Raw genomic sequence first — 11823 nt, forward strand, 5'->3', positions numbered from 1 at the left:
ATGACGTCATCGAGGTTAGTTCTGGTGTTAGGGTTAGAGAATTGGGGGTTAGGATAAGGGTTCGGGCTAGGTAGGGTTCAGCCTCAGGTTAGGGCTGGGTTTAGGGTTAGGGTTAGAGTATTAGGGACAGGGTTAAGGTCACGGTGTAGTAAGGTTGGGTATTCAGAATGAATGAGCTTCAACCACTGGACAAATTGGACTGTAGCACTGAGAATTTACAACTCCAGACTAGGGAAATATTGAGAAATGTGCTTCACACACTAGGAATACATATTCCAATAGACTGAGTATCTGAACAGCACAATTTTGTCACTGGGAAATCTTGTTCAAACAGCTGAGGAGCGAGTGTGACACTGTTTATATTTATTTTTCCCGTCAAAAGGAGTTGGCGTTTTCGGAAAAAGGAGTTGGTGAAACACTGAAAAATTCATTTTCCTAGAGCTATAGAATAGTATGAAAGTATTGAGAACAATATGAAATCAAAATGTTAGTTAGGGTAGGGTTCCAAGTAGTGTTTTAAAGTACCTTTAAAAAGCTGGTATGACACCCGCGTTAAAATGAAAACTCTCAGAGCTCAAAACAACAGAACAGGGGGATGTCTCAGAGTGTCTCTAGAACTCTTGGAATACGGTTAGAACACGAACATGTCTACTGAATTTTGAAATACTGAGAATTTGTATCCAAAGCGCTGTGAAAAGTAGGATAGACTTTCAAGTGGTAATAATGGTTAAAGTACTGGTATATTTGTAAAACACGCTGTTTCACCAAATTGGAATTCACAATGAAGGAGCTTGACACACTGGAAGAGAGAGACTCCAACTCAGGAAACTCACAATGAAAACCTAGGTTAATATCTAAGAAAGTGCTTCAAACACTAGGAATACGTGAATGAAGGGCCTTAATATCTGTAACACATTGTTTCCTGACAAGGAAATCGTGTTCAAAGAACATAGAACCGAGTTGGATGCTGTTTACATTCATAATGAAGAGACAATGAGTTGGCGTTTTTGAAAGAGGCCTGGTTAGGCCATTAAACAGGAAGTGATGACGTCTCCCAGGGGAGGGGCCACTAGGGCAGGTTTAATTGATCCCAGGAGATAATGATTTAGCCAGGGGCCCAGCTGGGAGTGATGACGTCATCGAGGTTAGTTCTGGTGTTAGGGTTAGAGAATTGGGGTTCTGGCTAGTGTTAGGGTTAGGATAAGGTTTCGGGCTAGGTAGGGTTCAGCCTCAGGTTAGGGCTAGGTTTAGGGTTAGGGTTAGAGGGTTAGGGACAGGGTTAAGGTCACGGTATAGTAAGGTTGGGTATTCACAATGAATGAGCTTCAACCACTGGACAAATTGGAGTGTATCACTGAGAATTTACAACTCCAGACTAGGGAAATATTGAGAAATGTGCTTCACACACTAGGAATACATATTCCAATAGACTGAATATCTGAACAGCACAATTTTGTCACTGGGAAATCTTGTTCAAACAGCTGAGGAGCGAGTGTGACACTGTTTACATTTATTTTTCCCGTCAAAAGGAGTTGGCGGCCGAAACCGGTTTGGCTCAGTGGATAGAGCGTCGGCCTGCGGACTCATGGGTCCCAGGTTCGATTCCGGTCAAGGGCATGTACCTTGGTTGTGGGCACATCCCCAGTAGGGGGTGTGCAGGAGGCAGCTGATCGATGTTTCTCTCTCAATGATGTTTCTAACTCTCTATCCCTCTCCCTTCCTCTCTGTAAAAAAATAATAAAATATATAAAAAAAAAAAGGAGTTGGCGTTTTCGGGAAAAGGAGTTGGTGAAACACTGAAAAATTCATTTTCCTCGAGCTATAGAATAGTATGAAAGTATTGAGAACACTATGAAATCAAAATGTTAGTTAGGCTAGGGTTCCAAGTAGTGTTTTAAAGGACCTTTAAAAAGCCGGTATGACACCCGCGTTAAAACGAAAACTCTCAGAGCTCAAAACAACAGAATAGGGGGATGTCTCAGAGTGTCTCTAGAACTCTTGGAATACGTTTTAGAACACGAACATCTCTACTGAATTTTGAAATACTGAGAATTTCTATCCAAAGCGCTGTGAAAAGTAGGATAGACTTTCAAGTGGTAATAATGGTTAAAGTACTGGTATATTTGTAAAAATCTCTGTTTCAGCAAATTGGAATTCAGAATGAAGGAGCTTGAGACACTGGAAGAGAGAGACTCCAACTCAGGCAATTCACAATGAAAACCTAGGTTAATATCTAAGAAAGTGTTTCAAACACTAGAAATACGTGAATAAAGGGCCTTAATATCTGTCACACATTGTTTGCTGACAAGCAAAGCGTGTTCAAAGAACATAGAACCGAGTTGAATGCTGTTTACATTTATAATTAAGAGACAATGCCTTGGCGTTTTTGAAAGAGGCCTGGATAGGCCATTAAACCGGAAGTGATGACGTCACCAAGGGGGAGGGTCCACGTGGGCAGGCTTAATTGATCCCAGGTGATAATGATTTGGCCAGGGGACCAGCTGGGAGTTATGACGTCATCGAGATTTGTTCTGGTATTAGGGTTAGAGAACTGGGGCTCTGTTCATGGTTAGGGTTAGGATAAGGGTTCGGGCTAGGTAGGGTTCAGCCTCAGGTTGTGGCTAGGTGTAGGGTTAGGGTTAGAGGGTTAGGGACAGGGTTAAGGTCACGGTGTAGTAAGGTTGGGTATTCACAATGAATGAGCTTCAACCACTGGACAAATTGGAGTGTAGCACTGAGAATTTACAACTCCAGACTAGGGAAATATTTAGAAATGTGCTTCACACACTAGGAATACATATTCCAATAGACTGAATATCTGAACAGCACAATGTTGTCACTGGGAATTCTTGTTCAAACCGCTGAGAAGCGAGTGTGACACGGTTTACATTTATTTTTCCCGTCAAAAGGAGTTGGCGTTTTCGGGAAAAGGAGTTGGTGAAACACTGAAAAATTCATTTTCCTAGAACTATAGAATAGTATGAAAGTATTGAGAACACTATGAAATCAAAATGTTAGTTAGGCTAGCGTTCCAAGTAGTGTTTTAAAGGACCTTTTAAAATGCCGGTATGACACCCGTGTTAAAATGAAAACTCTCAGAGCTCAAAACAACAGAACAGGGGGATGTCTCAGAGTGTCTCTAGAACTCTTGGAATACGTTTTACAAAACGAACATCTCTACTGAATTTTGAAATACTGAGAATTTGTATCCAAAGCGCTGTGAAAAGTAGGGTAGACTATCAAGTGGTAATAATGGTTAAAGTACTGGTATATTTGTAAAAAACGCTGTTTCAGCGAATTGGAACTCACAATGAAGGAGCTTGAGACACTGGAAGAGAGAGACTCCAACTCCGGCAATTCACAATGAAAACCTAGGTTAATATCTAAGACAGTGTTTCAAACACTAGAAATACGTGAATAAAGGGCCTTAATATCTGTCCCAAATTGTTTCATGACAAGCAAATCCTGTTCAAAGAAGATAGAACCGAGTTGGAAGCTGTTTACATTTATAATTAAGAGACAATGAGTTGGCGTTTTTGAAAGAGGACTGGTTAGGCCATTATACAGGAAGTGATGACGTCACCAAGGGGGAGGGGCCACGAGGGCAGGTTTAATTGATCCCAGGAGATAATGATTTAGCCTGGGGCCCAGCTGGGAGTGATGATGTCATCGAGGTTAGTTCTGGTATTAGGGTTAGAGAATTGGGGTCTGGATAGGGTTAGGGATAGGATAAGGGTTCGGGCTAGGTAGGGTTCAGGCTCAGGTTAGGGCTAGGTTTAGGGTTAGGGTTAGAGGGTTAGGGACAGGGTTAAGGTCAAGGTGCTGTAAGGTTGGGTATTCACAATGAATGAGCTTCAACCACTGGACAAATTGGAGTGTAGCACTGAGAATTTACAACTCCAGACTAGGGAAATATTTAGAAATGTGCTTCACACACTAGGAATACATATTCCAATAGACTGAATATCTGAACAGCACAATTTTGTAACTGGGAAATCTTGTTGAAACAGCCGAGAACCGAGTGTGACACTGTTTACATTTATTTTTCCCGTCAAAAGGAGTTGGCGTTATCGGGAAAAGGAGTTGGTGAAACACTGAAAAATTCATTTTCCTAGAACTATAGAATAGTATGAAAGTATTGAGAACACTATGAAATCAAAATGTTAGTTAGGCTAGGTTTCCAAGTAGTGTTTTAAAGTACCTTTAAAAAGCCGGTATAACACCCGTATTAAAATGAAAACTCTCAGAGCTCAAAACAACAAAACAAAGGGATGTCTCCGAATGTCTCTAGAACTCTTGGAAGACTTTTAGAACAAGAACATCTCTACTGAATTTTGAAATACTGAGAATTTGTATCCAAAGCGCTGTGAAAAGTAGTGTAGACTTTCAAGTGGTAATAATGGTTAAAGTACTGGTATATTTGTAAAAAACGCTGTTTCACCAAATTGGAATTCACAATGAAGGAGCTTGAGACACTGGAAGAGAGAGAGTCCAACTCGTGCAATTCACAATGAAATCCTAGGTTAATATCTAAGAAAGTGTTTCAAACACTAGAAATACGTGAATAAAGGGCCTTAATATCTGTCACACATTGTTTCCTGACAAGCAAATCGTGTTCAAAGAACATAGAACCGAGTTGGATGCTGTTAACATTTATAATTAAGAGACAATGAGTTGGCGTTTTTGAAAGAGGCCTGGTTAGGCCATTAAACAGGAAGTGAAGATGTCACCAAGGGGGACTGGCCGGGAGGGCAGGTTTAACTGATACCAGGAGATAATGATTTAGCCTGGGGCCAAGGTGGTTGTGATGAAGTCATTGAGGTTAGTTCTGGTGTTAGGGTTAGAGAATTGGGGTTCTGGCTAGGGTTAGGGATAGGATAAGGGTTCAGGCTAGGTAGGGTTCAGCCTCAGGTGTGGGCTAGGTTTAGGGTTTGGGTTAGAGGGCTAGGGACAGGGTTACGGACACAGTGTAGTATTGTTGGCTATTCACAATGAATGAGCTTCAACCACTGGACAAATTGGAGTGTAGCACTCAGAACTTACGACGCCAGACTAGGGAAATATTTAGAAATGTGCTTCACACAATAGGAATACATAATCCAATAGACTGAATATCTGAACAGCACAATTTTGTCACTGGGAAATCTTGTTCAAACAGCTGAGACCCGAGTGTGACACTGTTTACATTTATTTTTCCCGTCAATTGAAGTTGGCATTTTCGGGAAAAGGTTTTGGTGAAACACTGAAAAACTCATTTTTCTAGAGCTATCGAACAGTATGAAAGTATTGAGAACACTATGAAATAAAAATGTTAGTTAGGATAGGGTTGCAAGTAATGTTTTACTGTGCCTTTAAAAAGCCGGTATGACATCCGTGTGAAAATGAAAAGTCTCATTGCTCAAAACAACAGACCATGGGAATGGAAGAGTGTCTCTAGAACTCCTGGAATATGTTTTAGAACCCGAACATCTCTACTGATTTTGAAATACTGAGAATTGGTATCCAAAGCGCTGGGAAAGGTAGGATAGACTGTGAAGTGGTAATAATGTTGAAAGTGCTGGTATATTTGTAAAAAAGGTTGTTTTACCAAATTAGAATTCACAATGAAAAAGCTTGAGACACTGGAAGAGAGAGACTCCAACTCGGGAAATTCACAATGATAACCATGGTTAATATCTAAGAAAGTGCTTCAAACACTAGGAATACGTGAATAAAGGGCCTTAATATCTGTAACACATTGTTTCCTGACAAGGAAATCGTGTTCAAAGAACATAGACCCGAGTTGGATATTGGTTACATTTATTATTCCAGGACAATGAGTGGGCGATTTTGAAAGACGCCTGGTTAGGCCAGTAAACCGGATGTGATGACGTCACCAAGGGGGAGGGGCCACGTGGGCAGGCTTAATTGATCCCAGGTGATAATGATTTGGCCAGGGGACCAGCTGGGTTGATGACGTCATCGAGATTAGTTCTGGTATTAGGGTTAGAGAATTGGGGCTCTGTTCATGGTTAGGGTTAGGATAAGGTTTTGGGCTAGGTAGGGTTCAGGCTCAGGTGTGGGCTAGGTTTAGGGTTTGGGTTGGAGGGCTAGGGACAGGGTTACGGTCACAGTGTAGTATTGTTGGCTATTCACAATGAATGAGCTTCAATCACTGGACAATTTCGTGTGTAGCATTCAGAACTTACGACTGCAGACTAGGGAAATATTTAGAAATGTGCTTCACACAATAGGAATACATATTCCAATAGACTGAATATCTGAACAGCACAATTTTGTCACTGGGAAATCTTGTTCAAACAGCTGAGAAGCGAGTGTGACACAGTTTACATTTAATTTTCCCGTCAAAAGGAGTTGGCGTTTGCGGGAAAAGGTTTTGGTCAAACACGGAAAAACTCATTTTCCTAGAGCTATCGAACAGTATGAAAGTATTGAGAACACTATGAAATAAAAATGTTAGTTAGGCTAGGGTTGCAAGTAATGTTTTACTGTGCCTTTAAAAAGCCTGTATGACACCCGTGTTAAAATGAAAATTCTCATTGCTCAAAACAACAGACCAGGGGAATGGCAGAGTGTCTCTAGAACTCCTGGAATACGTTTTAGAACCCGAACATCTCTACTGAATTTTGAAATACTGAGAATTTGTATCCAAAGCGCTGTGAAAGGTAGGATAGACTGTCAAGTGGTAATAATGTTGAAAGTGCTGGTATATTTGTAAAAAAGGTTGTTTTACCCAATTAGAATTCACAATGAAAAAGCTTGAGACACTGGAAGAGAGAGACTCCAACTCGGGAAATTCACAATGATAACCTAGGTTAATATCTAAGAAAGTGCTTTAAACACTAGGAATACGTGAATAAAGGCCTTAATATGTGTAACACATTGTTTCCTGACAAGGAAATCGTGTTCAAACAACATAGAACCGAGTTGGATACTGGTTACATTTATTATTCCCGGACAATGAGTTGGCGATTTTGAAAGAAGCCTGGTTAGGCCATTAAAATGGATGTGATGACGTCACCAAGGGGGAGGGGCCACGTGGGCAGGCTTAATTGATCCCAGATGATAATGATTTGGCCAGGGGACCAGCTGGGAGTGATGACGTCATCGAGATTAGTTCTGGTATTAGGGTTAGAGAATTGGGGCTCTGTTCATGGTTAGGGTTAGGATAAGGTTTTGGGCTAGGTAGCGTTCAGGCTCAGGTGTGGGCTAGGTTTAGGGTTTGGGTTAGAGGGTTAGGGACAGGGTTAAGGTCACAGTGTAGTAATGTTGGCTATTCACAATGAATGAGCTTCAATCACTGGACAATTTGGTGTGTAGGACTCAGAACTTACGACTCCAGACGAGGGAAATATTTAGAAATGTGCTTCACACAATAGGAATACATATTCCAATAGACTGAGTATCTGAACAGCACCATTTTGTCACTGGGAAATCTTGTTCAAACAGCTGAGAAGCGAGTGTCACACTCTTTACATTTATTTTTCCCGTCAAAAGGAGTTGGCGTTTTCGGGAAAAGGTTTTGGTGAAACACTGAAAAACTCATTTTCCTAGAGCTATCGAACAGTATGAAAGTATTGAGATCACTATGAAATAAAAATGTTAGTTAGGCTAGGGTTCCAAGTAATGTTTTACTGTGCCTTTAAAAAGCCGGTATGACACCCGTGTTAAAATGAAAAGTCTCATTGCTCAAAACAACAGACCAGGGGAATGGCAGAGTGTCTCTAGAACTCCTGGATTACGTTTTAGAACCCGAACATCTCTACTGTATTTTGAAATACTGAGAATTTGTATCCAAAGCACTGTGAAAGGTAGGATAGACTGTCAAGTGGTAATAATGTTGAAAGTGCTGGTATATTTGTAAAAAAGGTTGTTTTACCAAATTAGAATTCACAATGAAAAAGCTTGAGACACTGGACTAGAGAGACTCCAACTCGGGAAATTCACAATGATAACCTAATTTAATATCTAAGAAAGTGCTTCAAACACTAGGAATACGTGAATAAAGGGCCTTAATATCTGTAACACATTGTTTCCTGACAAGGAAATCGTGTTCAAAGAACAGAGAACCAAGTTGGATACTGGTTACATTTATTATTCCGGGACAATGAGTTGGCGATTTTGAAAGAAGCCTGGTTAGGCCATTAAACCGGATGTGATGACGTCACCAAGGGGGAGGGGCCACGTGGGCAGGCTTAATTGATCCCAGGTGATAATGATTTGGCCAGGGGACCAGCTGGGAGTGATGACGTCATCGAGATTAGTTCTGGTATTAGGGTTAGAGAATTGGGGCTCTGTTCATGGTTAGGGTTAGGATAAGGTTTTGGGCTAAGTAGGGTTAAGGCTCAGGTGTGGGCTAGGTTTAGGGTTTGGGTTAGAGGGTTAGGGACAGGGTTAAGGTCACAGTGTAGTAATGTTGGCTATTCAAAATGAATGAGCTTCAATCACTGGACAATTTGATGTGTAGCACTCAGAACTTACGACTCCAGACGAGGGAAATATTTAGAAATGTGCTTCACACAATAGGAATACATATTCCAATAGACTGAGTATCTGAACAGCACAATTTTGTCACTGGGAAATCTTGTTCAAACAGCTGAGAAGAGAGTGTCACACTCTTTACATTTCTTTTTCCCGTCAAAAGGAGTTGGCGTTTTTGGGAAAAGGTTTTGGTGAAACACTGAAAAACTCATTTTCCTAGAGCTCTCGAACAGTATGAAAGTATTGAGAACACTATGAAATAAAAATGTTAGTTAGGCTAGGGTTCCAAGTAATGTTTTACTGTGCCTTTAAAAAGTCGGTATGACACCCGTGTTAAAATGAAAGGTCTCATGGCTCAAAACAACAGTGCAGGGGAATGGCAGAGTGTCTCTAGAACTCCTGGAATACGTTTTAGAACCCGAACATCTCTACTGTATTTTGAAATACTGAGAATTTGTATCCAAAGCGCTGTGAAAGGTAGGATAGACTGTCAAGTGGTAATAATGTTGAAAGTGCTGGTATATTTGTAAAAAAGGTTGTTTTACCAAATTAGAATTCACAATGAAAAAGCTTGAGACACTGGAAGAGAGAGACTCCAACTCGGGAAATTCACAATGATAACCTAGGTTAATATCTAAGAAAGTGCTTCAAACACTAGGAATACGTGAATAAAGGGCCTTAATATCTGTAACACATTGTTTCCTGACAAGGAAATCGTGTTCAAAGAACAGAGAACCAAGTTGGATACTGGTTACATTTATTATTCCGGGACAATGAGTTGGCGATTTTGAAAGAAGCCTGGTTAGGCCATTAAACCGTTTGTGATGACGTCACCAAGGGGGAGGGGCCACGTGGGCAGGCTTAATTGATCCCAGGTGATAATGATTTGGCCAGGGGACCAGCTGGGAGTGATGAGGTCATCGAGATTAGTTCTGGTATTAGGGTTAGAGAATTGGGGCTCTGTTCATGGTTAGGGTTAGGATAAGGTTTTGGGCTAGGTAGGGTTCAGGCTAAGGTGTGGGCTAGGTTTAGGGTTTGGGATAGAGGGTTAGGGACAGGGTTTCGGTCACAGTGTAGTAATGTTGGCTATTCACAATGAATGAGCTTCAATCACTGGACAATTTGGTGTGTAGCACTCAGAACTTACGACTCCAGACTAGGGAAATATTTAGAAATGTGCTTCACACAATAGGAATACATATTCCAATAGACTGAATATCTGAACAGCACAATTTGTCACTGGGAAATCTTGTTCAAACAGCTGAGAAGCGAGTGTGACACTGTTTACATTTATTTTTCCCGTCAAAAGGAGTTGGCGTTTTCGGGAAAAGGTTTTGGTGAAACACTGAAAAACTCATTTTCCTAGAGCTATCGAACAGTATGAAAGTATTGAGAACACTATGAAATAAAAATGTTAGTTAGACTAGGGTTCCAAGTAATGTTTTACTGTGCCTTTAAAAAGCCGGTATGACACCCGTGTTAAAATAAAAAGTGTCATTGCTCAAAACAACAGACCAGGGGAATGGCAGAGTGTCTCTAGAAATCCTGGAATACGTTTTCGAACCCGAACATCTCTACTGAATTTTGAAATACTGAGAATTTGTATCCAAAGCGCTGTGAAAGGTAGGATAGACTGTCAAGTGGTAATAATGTTGAAAGTGCTGGTATATTTGTAAAAAAGGTTGATTTACCAAATTAGAATTCAAAATGAAAAAGCTTGAGACACTGGACTAGAGAGACTCCAACTGGGGAATTCACAATGATAACCTAGGTTAATATCTAAGAAAGTGCTTCAAACACTAGGAATACGTGAATAAAGGGCCTTAATATCTGTAACACATTGTTTCCTGACAAGGAAATCGTGTTCAAAGAACATAGAACCGAGTTGGATACTGGTTACATTTATTATTCCGGGACAATGAGTTGGCAATTTTGAAAGAAGCCTGGTTAGGCCATTAAACAGGATGTGATGACGTCACCAAGTGGGAGGGGCCACGTGGGCAGGCTTAATTGATCCCAGGTGATAATGATTTGGCCAGGGGACCAGCTGGGAGTGATGACGTCATCGAGATTAGTTCTGGTATTAGGGTTAGAGAATTGGGGCTCTGTTCATGGTTAGGGTTAGGACAAAGTTTTGGGCTAGGTAGCGTTCAGGCTCAGGTGTGGGCTAGGTTTAGGGTTTGGGTTAGAGGGTTAGGGACAGGGTTACGGTCACAGTGTAGTAATGTTGGCTATTCACAATGAATGAGCTTCGTTCACTGGACAATTTGGTGTGTAGCACTCAGAACTTACGACTCCAGACTAGGGAAATATTTAGAAAGGTGCTTCACACAATAGGAATACATATTCCAATAGAGTGAATATCTGAACAGCACAATTTTGTCACTGGGAAATCTTGTTCAAACAGCTGAGAAGCTATTGTCACACTCTTTACATTTATTTTTCCCGTCAAAAGGAGTTGGCGTTTTCGGGAAAAGGTTTTGGTGAAACACTGAAAAACTCATTTTCCTAGAGCTATTGAACAGTATGAAAGTATTGAGAACACTATGAAATAGAAATGTTAGTTAGGCTAGGGTTCCAAGTAATGTTTTACTGTGCCTTTAAAAAGCCGGTATGACACCCGTGTTAAAATGAAAAGTCTCATTGCTCAAAACAACCGACCAGGGGAATGGCAGAGTGTCTCTAGAACTCCTGGAATACGTTTTAGAACCCGAACATCTCTACTGAATTTTGAAATACTGAGAATTTGTATCCAAAGCGCTGTGAAAGGTAGGATAGACTGTCAAGTGGTAATAATGTTGAAAGTGCTGGTATATTTGTAAAAAAGGTTGTTTTACCAAATTAGAATTCACAATGAAAAAGCTTGAGACACTGGAAGAGAGAGACTGCAACTCGGGAAATTCACAATGATAACCTAGGTTAATATCTAAGAAAGTGCTTCAAACACTAGGAATACGTGAATAAAGGGCCTTAATATGTGCAACACATTGTTTCCTGACAAGGAAATCATGTTCAAAGAACATAGAACCGAGTTGGATACTGGTTACATTTATTATTCCGGGACAATGAGTTGGCGATTTTGAAAGAAGCCTGGTTAGGCCATTAAACCGGATGTGAAGACGTCACCAAGGGGGAGGGGCCACGTGGGCAGGCTTAATTGATCCCAGGTGATAATGATTTGGCCAGGGGACCAGCTGGGAGGGATGACGTCATCGAGATTAGTTCTGGTATTAGGGTTAGAGAATTGGGGCTCTGTTCATGGTTAGGGTTAGGACAAAGTTTTGGGCTAGGTAGCGTTCAGGCTCAGGTGTGGGCTAGGTTTAGGGTTTGGGTTAGAGGGTT

The sequence above is a fragment of the Cnephaeus nilssonii genome (assembly GCF_951640355.1).
Source record: "Cnephaeus nilssonii genome assembly, chromosome: 6".
In the NCBI taxonomy this organism is placed as follows: Eukaryota; Metazoa; Chordata; class Mammalia; order Chiroptera; family Vespertilionidae; genus Cnephaeus; species Cnephaeus nilssonii.